Below are 12068 nucleotides of genomic sequence, written 5' to 3'. Positions count from 1 at the left end.
GGATATGGATATATACATATACATATGTAGATATATGTCTACATGTACATAGGTTCATAGATTAGTACTAAGCTAACTGCCCTTGCAAGCCATTTTTAGCCTAGCCAGTTATCCCTTGTGAAACTCAAACCCTGTACCTTGTGTTTGTAAGGCAAACACCTTAACCATTAGGCCACACTCCCAACCCCACCTGCACACACACACACACACACACACACACACACACACACACACACACACACACACACATATATATATATATATATATATATATATATATATATATATTCATATATATGTATTTATACACAGCTGTATAGTGCTTCATATATATGGCCATTTATAGATCTCTCTGTATATATATATATATATATATATATATATATATATATATGTATGTACATCATATATGTACAGATATATCTATGTCGATATATATGTATATATATCTAAAACTATATGTCCATATATATCTATATAGATATATCTATGTATGTCGATATATATGTAAACACCTATAACTATATGTGCATATATATCTATATATCTGTATATGTGTAGACATATATAGATTTGTATATATATATATATATATATATATATATATATATATATATATATATGTATGTAGATATGTTTATGTCTATATATCTAAATAGATATACTTATGTATATATCTATATATATATATATATATATATATATATATATATATATATATATATATAGTTATATATATATATACATATATATATATATATATATATATATATATATATATTCATCTAGAACATGCAGTGGAGTCCTACCTCAGCACCAATAGTCTCAACCTCGTAGTGCAAGGGGATGTCATGTATGTATTGCAGATATATATGTAGACTGTTGCTACTGTAACAGGGGTTGTCTTAACGGACATGTTGTGTGTGGGAGGTCACATCTACTACTGACATGTACACCATTGGTTACTGACAGACATCCTAATGACATCATAGTACAGTACCACTGATAGCACAGTAATGATCCTGTGGACTACAGCAAAGATATGACCAATATATGCAGATAGTTTGGCACTCTCTGGTCAGTCCAGAGGTATACACAGGTCCCCTTCATGCGAGACATGTGGACCAAGCCTGACAATGTGGAGGTTAACACCCATGTACATGGGTATATCACATAAATACTGTACTACATATGCTCACACAGTTTATGCATTTACGCATTTCTGTCTGTCCTGACACATAATAACTGGTGGTGCAGAAGTCACATGGCCACATACTACCCAGCAGTAAGAGACATACATCTGTACAGAAGCCTACTGCTTTATCAGAAATGCTCAACAGTTAAGGTGGCCCAGCAGCAGTACATCTTGCAAATATCTGGACATAACATCACACTGGGTAATTACACTAAGCTGCTAGGCATGTAACAAAGCACTGTGCAAACTACAGGCAGACTGCCAATACACTGGCCTACATGTATGGGGGAATACACACATACTTGAAAATATATCAGGCTCTACAGGCATGTCACAGCAAAGAGTAACAGACACCTGTGTGAAAGTGCATACCCACAACCAATGTGAACACAGCCACATATGGCATGCAAGCTTAATATTACACTATATGGACTGTCTCATCAACACCATCCTCATATGTGCCACTCACACACTAATCCTACATATACTGGGTCATGACACAGTGTGGTCAAATGCCTGTTTGTGGTATGGGACATGTGTGTGTTTGTCCCTACAAACATGTGAGCCGAAAGGGTACCATACACTGGAGCAGCATGTAACATCAGATAGAAGTGGACCAAGACCAATGACATCTACCGGGTCTACTTTACATGGTCGACTTTTCACAAAGTCGACTTTCATATGGGCAAGACCATATGATAGACTTTTGGAAAGCTGACCATGTAAAATAAACACAAAAAACACAATGAACACTTACCTTAAAACTGTTAGCAGGGGGGAAAGCCCCCCTGCACCCCCCATGGGGGGCTTTGCCCGCCACCACCTGTAACTTAAATATACCAACTCTGAGATCGCACTACAGTGTGGAAGAGGGAAATTTTCCTGTTCTGCACTGTATGGAGATAGTGATTCCCCATTGTCGGCTTTTCAAAAGTTGATCATATGGTCTCGGCCATATGAATTTCAACTTTGTGAAAAGTCGATCATGTGATGGGGACCCCATCTACCACAGTCTGTACACAGGCCAAGGTACGTATTCGCAATACACATACTGTCGACGATCACCATAAGTATACAGACCCCACTACTGTACACACAACCACAGAGTGCCCAGGTTATGTCCTCAGAAATAACCCCTACTATACATAACATGTCTAGCAGTCTGATATCTGCCTGGCTTGTTATCAGATATGATGTCAATAAATAATGGTGTACAGAACATATGCTCCTCTTACTGCATGACATATGTACAAAGGTTGACAGACTTGTGGCTGGAGCCACAAACACTGGGCCAATATTGGCATGTTGCTGTGATACCCTCATACATTTACTACTGTAACAGGGTTTGTTGTGACATATGTGCTATGAGGGATATGATGTCAGTGACCGTCATGGCTGTCACCATGTACTGACTGCAATCCTCAGACTATGCTTCTGCAGTTCTAAGATAGGTGATCTGTGAGTAACACACGAAACCTAAGACTCCAAGCACTGCCCAGTCTGCAAATAACACTACAGGTGGGAGTATCCTCAAACACATAACACTGCCATGACAGGTATTAAATCATGTAGACCAGCCATATCCACACAAACTCTGTTAAACCAACATTACTCCAAAAGCAGAAGAGCAACACTTACATTCTGTAGTCATGTCTGGAACATCCCCCTCCTGTTTTTTTGGCCTGTCTCCACAGTGTATGTTGTTAGAGGTATATCCCAATACCATCTGTGATGCTGTTTGCTGAACACTGACATGAGGTCCTGCTCACAGTGAATGAAAAGGCCCAAAACCCACATGATGTTCCTAGGTATAGGAGTGTGTTGCCATGTAATTGGCTATGGGAATGTTACCACAGCTGTTCCACATGCAACCAGCTAGTGGGGGGCTGCAATGCATGCAGATGCCATCAGATGATCATGAGCATCACTTACAAAACACAAGCTGCTGCCTAAGCAAAGCAGGTGTATTTCTTCAAATCCACCAGAGAGGGAGTGAGAGAGACAGACAGAAACAAAGTAAGACAGGGCGGGGGTGGGAGAGTAAAACCTAAACATGTTTATGTCACACACTTACCAGTATGGGGTTTCAAACCTCTGCCTGCCTATGTATTGCTATCACATGTCTATGCAGTTATTACATGCACCACAGAGCTTACATATGGGAGAGCTGTCCAAAGATATATCTGATGGTGAGTGACATCTGCAACAGTGATAAACGTGAGATAAGGTAGATGTAGTACACATGCCTGTCCACATGAACAGGTATCAGCGCCGACACAGCCACACTCTCTCAGGGACTCACACACATTATCACAGTTGGCAGGGTCAGGATTAGACTTCCTAACTAGCTAGTTTGCCACAATACAGTAATACAAAGGTATCACATGCACCACAGAGGTTATTAGAATGATACATGGGCAAAGGGTATGTGAAGTTGCCTGACATCAGAAGGCATGTTTCAGTAGATCAATGGGAGGTGTAGTGAGTGTAACTGGCATCAAAATCATTTTACTCCACACACACACACACACACACACACACACACACACACACACACACACACACACACACACAGGCACAGCTTGCCAGTACTGACATGCATAGGTGCATTGCTTCACAGGTGTGTAGTGGTTGACTGTGCCAGAAGGATGAACAAGGCTAGATAAAGGGTATACCTTGGCATCAGGCCAAATGAAAATGGTCTGCAGTATGGCTCAGGGGTGTAGTGTTTGGATTGGCCCACACAGGTGGGTATTGTATTCACCATCCAGTCATCTGGGTTATTATTGTGGGTTGCCAGTGCTGTGCAATGCTTGCCATGTATGTGTTCTATAGTCCATGACATGGACGGTGTCTGGGATGTGCACACATCCCACATGCATGTTCTATGATGTGTGGATGTTTACCTGGGGTGTCTGGGGCATGTTGTGTACACGGATTGTTATCATCAAATGTGCTATTCCTGGCCTCATGTGGTGGGAACTGCCAATGGACACCTGGTTGACTCTGCACATACATTGACAGCATGATACAGGTATTCCCTGGTGTCAGTGGCATCTGTCCATACAGGGCATGTGTATAAGGCATGGTATGTCCTTTGTGGGTAACATTTGTTGGCACTACAGTTGTTGCAGGTTTCCAGTGGGGAACATAGTGAAGGAGCACTGTATGCAATTATGTACCTATTGTAGTGATGCGACCAGGTGCCATGCCCTCTGTTGTCTGCTGCAATCACACCGTGGTTACTATCTGTGGGAAATATGCAGGAAACTACCAACATTGTAGCTGTTGTTTAGCCAAGTGTGTTTGTGTATGAGACATGGGTAGAGAGTGTTCTCTGGGTAATACAAGGGTTGCTTAAATTGTTTGCCAGGCCTTGATGTCAAATGTAGGGGTATGGATTGTCAATCACAGCCTCTCTGCTCTTTGATATCTGTGATCCTTGTATGGTGGACATTGTGACATATAATAGGCCCACCATATAAGAAATTTGCAAAACCCGCTCCACAACACACACACACACACACACACACACACACACACACACACACACACACACACACACACACACACACAAACACAACACCTCACAGTTGCCATGTATGGGATCAGAATTCCTACCTAACTAGAACATCATACTACAGCATTACACAATTATAGCATGCATTACTGGGCTACTCCTTCCATAAAGGTGTATTTCAAAGTGAATGACATCAGCAGGCTTGCCAAAGAAGGGCAGTGGAGATTGTAGTGACTGTTAATGGCCTCAAAAGCATTGCTCCCTACAGAGACAAATAAACACACACACAAATATCTACACTTGCCATGTCTGGGAATAGAACTCCTACCTAACTAGTATATCACACTACAGCATTACGCAGTTATAGGATGCTCCCAGAGATAACTGTGCTATTCTTTACCCAAAGGTGTATTTCAAAGTGAATGACATCAGCAGACTAGCCAAAAAAGGGCAATGGAGGTTGTAGTGACTGTGAATGGTTTCAAAAGCATTGCTTCCAACACAGACAAACAACCACACAAACAAACATTCACACTTGCCATGTCTGGGAATAGAACTCCTACCTAACCAGTATATTACACTACACAGTTATAGGACCCATCATGGAGATTACTGGGCTACTCCTTCCCCAAAGGTGTATTTCAAAGTAAATGACATCAGCAGGCTTGCCAAAGAAGGGCAATAGAGGTTGTAGTGACTGTGAATGGCCTCAAATGCATTGCTCACTACACAGACATTACAAATGTACAGGAGGTGTCACGGTGACTACTGGGGTACTCCTTCCCCAAAGGTGTATTTCTAAGTGAATGATATCAGCAACCTTGCCAAGGTTGGCCAATGGAAACTGTAGTTCATAAGTTCATAGGGTCATGCGTTGATACTAGGCTATCGGCCCTAGGGCCTATACATGCCTAGACATGACAATTCATTGGCTATGACTTTCCACAATATTTATTTCCCTGCACCCCTGTCTAGCAGGGCAGCTGACATAATCCCCATGGTAAATGTCTTATCTCTCATCCAATTGTCCAGGTTCCTTTTGAAGATGGCCAAAAAGGCACTCTGCTTGACTTGTATGGTCAGTCTATTCCAGAGTCTGGAGAGTCTCTGGGTCAGGAACACATCCCTCCTGCATGTATTGTTCATTGTAATGACAGGATTTGCATCCCTGGAACATGTGGCTGTGAGGGTTTTGTATTCTCTAAGTGTAGCATGTCTAACAGCTGTGGGTTTGACATGGCATGGTATGTTAAACAGAGATCATCTCTGAGAACACAATATGTGACAGAGTATAGCTTGATGATTTTCAGATTGTCAGCATAGGGCATCTGGTTTAGGCCTGTGGTCATTTCATGAGGTATATCTGCAGCCTCTCTACTTGTTGCAGATGTCTTGTGAGGTACATATGTAATGGGCCATTGTAGTCTGTACTGGGTCTACTGTCTGTTATCACACTTTAGGTGTTTAGTGTACTGCCACCTATGTGGCACTTCACAGGTAGATGTCCTTTCCCAATGGGGATAACTATAAATTTCTTGACATTGATCTTTGAGGCCATGGCTCAGAAACCAAGTATGTCTTTCTGTAAGGCCCTTCTGTAGAATATCCACATCATGTGGGGATTCAATATTGGCTCCCAGTGTGCAGTCATCTGCGATCTTTGTTTTCCGGTGTCCCTTACTGTTGGACTGTACTTCAGAACAGTAGATGCCAAACAAGGGCATTGCCAGGACTGAACCCTAAGGTACTCCAACTGTCACTTGTCTGGGGCACGGGTTGGTGTCACCTACATTTACAGTGTGGGTTGTGCCAGTACAGCAGTTGGCAGCCTATTGGGTGACATTGGGATTAATGGCCAGCTTGATACATTTATCTATGATTCCAGACTGGGGGATGGTGTTGAAGGGCTTGGTGAGGTCCAGGTAGGCTGTGTGAACCACCTTACTCTCATTCACTGCTCTGGAGATGGATTCACAGTTGTCATTCAGGTGGAGGTGACATGATCGACCCTTCACAAACCCAACTTGGTTAGGGTCCAGTGTTTGCAGGTTGCCAATGCCTTTTTTTAAATTTCCAATACATTCCATGGCCTTGCAGATCAGGCATGTCATACTGCTGGGGCTGTAGTTCCCAGGATTCAAGGTGGAACCCCCCTTGTGGACTGGGATAAGTGTAGCTGTGCACCACACAGTGTGCACAAAGCCTGAGGTGTGACTATGATTAGACATGGCACGTAGGTGAGGTACCAGTTCAGTTTGTAGCTCATGTAGTACACAGCCCAGGATGTTGACTGGTCCCATGGTTGCTGTTGTCATAGCTCTGTAGAGTGTGTTTTTTAATTATGTGACCGTTATTACTGGAATATGGCAATCTATATGTGTTGAGATGGGCCCTTTGGGGGTTGGGAGGGGGGAGCAGTTGGCACTGAATCGATCTGCCAGGATATTGGAAATATCCCTGGGAGCAGTAGATTTAATACCCATCCTGTTGTAGCTCACAGCAGTTTTGAGCATTGTCATTTAGATTCCTCACATAGCTATGGAACAGCTTGCAATTGTCTTTTGCATCTTTGGTTATATTATATTCGCAATTAGTTTTGGTGGATGTTATGAGGGATCTCTGCCTCTTACTGTAGCTGGTAAAGGAGTATTTTCCATCCTGGAAATTCCCCCATTTCTGCAACAATTTCCTCCTTTTGTTGTACAGTATGTTTATGGCAGAGGGCTACCACGTTGGCTTCCTCTTCTTGGTGGGGAGCATCTTGGTTCAATATTGGATGGCGCGATTCATGCATGAGTGGATGTGCCCATACAGTGCCTTTATGTATGATTCAGCAGTTGTCCTTTCAACTCCCATCTGCATGGGTGTCATGATGTTTGTCACGTCTGACATGTGTAGCATGACATTGGCTTTGGTGATGTGTCTTACGGAGGTTTCCTTACTGGGGTGTGGGGGAGGGATGTTGATGTTAAGGGTGATTAGCACATGGGCATACCTGACCACCGATGGGGTGACCATAGGTGTGGAGCATTGATTTCCCATGTTGGTAATGACCAGGTCTAGGATATTTGAGCCCCTGGTGGGACTATGGGTTACTTGATCCAGGGCATTGGGAATTTTGACTTCCAAGAACCGTTGGGCACACATGTTGGTACACAAGTAGTTTCCCAGTTAATGGCAGGGTAGTGTAAGTCACCTAGTATTAGGGTGTTTGCTTGTATCATAATATTTCACAGTATGTTTCAAAAGCTGTAGTGGGTATCATGGGGCATGGTGGGGGATCTTTAGCAAGCTATACAATTTGGAATATAGTCTAACCTACTATTAGTTGCACTGGGGGTATTTCAGACACATTCTGTTGGGCAAGTAGCCCGGTGGTGTGAATATCCTTGGTGAATATGAATACTCCTCCACCTTTATTGTTTTGGTCCTGGTTTGGTGGCCAACAGGTGCAGTGAGAGATGTACCTGGTATTGCAGTAGTGCTCTCTGGAGGCTTGGATCAGGTCTCTGTTACTGCACAGTTATCAATGTTCCCCATTTGTAGGTGCGCATAGTGACTGTGAATGGCCAAAAGAACATTGACCCCTTCACACACACACACACACACACACACACACACACACACACACACACACACACACACACACACAAAGTTTTACAGTTGCCATGTCTGGAATAGAACTCATACCTAACTAGTACATCATACTACAGCATCATACAGTTATAGGACATGCTACAGAAACTACTGGGCTATTCTTTCCCCAAAGGTGTATTTCAAAGTGAATGACATCAGCAGGCATACCAAAGAAGGGCAATGGAGGTTGTAGTAACTGTGAATGGCCTCAAAAGCATTGCTCCCTACACAGACAAACACACACACATCCATACTTGCTATGTATGGGAATAGATTGGCTACCTAACTAGTTTATCATACTATAGCATTATACAGTTACAGGATGCGCCACAGAGATTACTGGGTTACTTTTCCCCCAAAGGTGTATTTCAAAGAGAATGACATCAGCAGGCATGACAAAGAAGGGCAATGGAGGTTTTAGTGACTGTGAATGGCCTCAAAAGCACTGCTCCCTCCACAGACAAATAAACAAACACACAAACATCCACACTTTCTATGTTTGGGAATAGAACTCCTACCTAACTAGCACATCACACTACAGCATTACACAGTTATATAATGTGTCACAGAGATTACTGGGCTACTCATTCCCCAAAGGTATATTTCAAAGTGAATGACATCAGCATGTATTACAAAGTATGGCATTTGAAATTGTAGTGAGTGTGACTGGCCTAAAAATCATTGACCCCTACACAGACAAACACACACACTTGCCACATTTGGGATTAGAACTTGTACCTAACTAGTACATCACACTACAGCATTACACAGTTATAAGACACAACATGGAGATTACTGGGCTACTATTTCCCCAAAGATGTATTTCAAGGTGAAGACATCAGCAGGCCTGCCATAGTAGGCCAATGGGGAGTGCAGTGTATGTGCATGGTCCATAATCCATTCATCTACAGGCAGACATGCAACACTCAGGCACACACAGATTTATATTCCACAGGTAAGTGTATACAACTGGTAGATGACTACTGACTTGTACAGTCAGGATACACAGTTAGTACAAGCACCACAGACACTATAGTGCTGAGGGATACCAGATGTAAATGTCTACAATGATTGACATTTGCACATCATGTGGTTTAAGCCAGTTGGATGTGTGCTGGGTGGGACAGGGCTCATGACAGAAGGCTCATTGTCACTGTCACTCACTTCTAGACATCTATGTATGTGTATTTTTGGCCTATTATAGTGTGTTGTCCTTGGATATATGTGTGCTTTCCTATCCAATGTGTGTGCAAAGCATGACTGGTGTGTACTGAGGAGTATATGCACTAACATCTGTGACTGTCAGATATGCATGGTTCACTGTTGTTGCCAGACATGGGCTTAAGTGTGGCAGCATGCCCAGTATGTTCTTCTGTAGTGAATGTGTGAATCCATTCCAGGTAGACTGTACTCCAGTGCAGGCTTTTGTGTTCTACACCTACAGCTAGCAAACTGTTTCTGCAGGATATCTGTAGATCGGTTAACAATATTGGGTCAAAATGGGCAAAGGATAGTGGGTTACTGTATGTAATTGTGTCTGTGCTGCTTCTGCCACATGGTTCTGGTGTTAGCAGAGATATTCAGACATATGTACTGTTGTACACTGTGATGTTTTATGTCATCAGGTACTGTCAGGTATACATACTTGCTAGCAGTGATGTCCTAGGGAACACAGGGTGAATGCAGCTGTGTCCAGTATTGTGGTCAGCAGCCTACATATTCTTGCATAATCATGCCATTCTGGACAGGAAGCTGCAGACACTTGCTGCTGGGTCTGTGTAAATGGTTCAGCACCTTGGTACAGTGGTGGCAGAGGATCCCATGCTTCTACATCCATCCTGCTGTGGCCATACTTCACAGCTGTACAGATTCACACAGGTTACCCAGCGGCAGGGGTCATAATTGTGGACATTACCCCTGCACATTGTGGTTTACGAGCAGGTTTGTCACCATCCATTCTTGTGTTTGCAGCCATTGATAGTATTTGCTCACGGCTGGGTTTCGGACTTCACACACTCCATGCCACCCATGCCCCCTCCCCCCTCTAATATTCTATCCTCTTCCATACGTTATGCAAACATTATCTGATATATTCCCTATACTTATCACCTCATCCCAGCAGTAATTTGGTGTTAGTCCACAGTTCATGCAGTAGGACATGGTGGACATGTTACTGCGATTTGTCCACATGGCCTTGCATTTGAGTTCTGCGGACTGTGTTATGTTGTTGTTTGGGAGTCCATGACATAACATACATTGGCAGTACGGGTGAGACACAGGCCTTTGGTAGAGGACTGTAGGCCATTTGGTAGTGATGCAGGCCAGCTGTAGCAGGCCATTGAATTCTGTGACTCCTACAGTCCCAGACTGCAATACACTATATTCCCCTGGGCTAACAGGGTAGGTGTGCAAAGTGTTCATGCCGATACTTTCTGTCAGTATTGATCCAGTTGTTTGGATGCTGACAGGGTGCTGCTTACAGCTAGGGACACACCTGCATGGGATACCTGCACTGCATGCTGCATTCTTTCACTATTGCCATACATAGGTGGGGGTCATATTGTACTCATTCCCAACAACCTGTGGGTGGTGGTGTGTTGATATGGGTGCATGTGTGCTATGGACACTACTTGCATCTGACTCACAGATATGCATGGGGAATTCCAACTATGCTGGCTTGTGCAGGGACATCGGCTGTTTCTCAATACTTCATTCCTATGACCTTTGTTGTCTGCCAGTGTTTGGCCAGACAACATCGGTATTCCCTACTACGAGCCCAAATAATGTGCTGCAAACCTGTATGTACAATTCAAAGGGTGTGTCCATTTGACAGTTACATATTATACACTGTCTGTCTGGGGTACTTCCCCTTGTGTACTGCTTGTATATCTGGGCTGACATTCATGCCATGTCCATCTTTCAGATGGTGACTCCTATTACTTCCATTCATTTACTATGGTTTACTGCTGGAATGTGTTTTGCTGGGAAGCATTGTGTTTGGCACTGCAGTTTTGAGAACCTGGGCCTGTCTTCTGCAGTACTGGGCAATGGCCAGCAGGACAAACCTCACCATGCATACATACTGACCACTCTCACACAATATACAACACACATCAACCTATCACACACAGACCTGCATATTGTACACATGCTACAATCTATCCTGCTACCTTGGCCAGGTCAGGTAATCTGTGCTCCACTGTTATTATACCCACGCATGTTACTACATTTCTACGTAGGATTGGGGGGCACACCTGACTGTTACTACATTTCTACGTAGGATTGGGGGGGCACACCTGACTGTTACTACATTTCTACATAGGATTGTGGGGAGCACATCTGACTGTAACTACATTTATACATAGGATTGTGGGGGGGCACACCTGACTGTTATTACAGTCTATACTGGATTGGAGGGGGCACACCTGACAGTTACTACATTTCTACATAGGATAGGGGACACACACCTAACTGTTACAACTTTTCTACATAGGATTGGGGGGGGGCACACTTGACCCTTGTACACATTTGCTATGACTGTACTGGTATTTCAGGTACTCCGTTTCATTCTGTATTATAACCTATCATGCTGACTAGAGGCATATCAGTGTACTACAGGTCTTAGGTTTGATTGACCTACATTTCAGTTTCTGATTTCTTCCCATCAGAACTAACATCCCACTGCCTGACCTGTTGTACTCTGTCTGTATAGGTCTG

Source organism: Protopterus annectens, chromosome 4.part0, assembly GCF_019279795.1.
Source record: "Protopterus annectens isolate FY-2018-M chromosome 4.part0, PAN1.0, whole genome shotgun sequence".
Classification (NCBI taxonomy): domain Eukaryota; kingdom Metazoa; phylum Chordata; order Ceratodontiformes; family Protopteridae; genus Protopterus; species Protopterus annectens.
The sequence above is the reverse complement of the archived record's forward strand: the minus strand, read 5'-3'. Positions refer to the sequence as shown.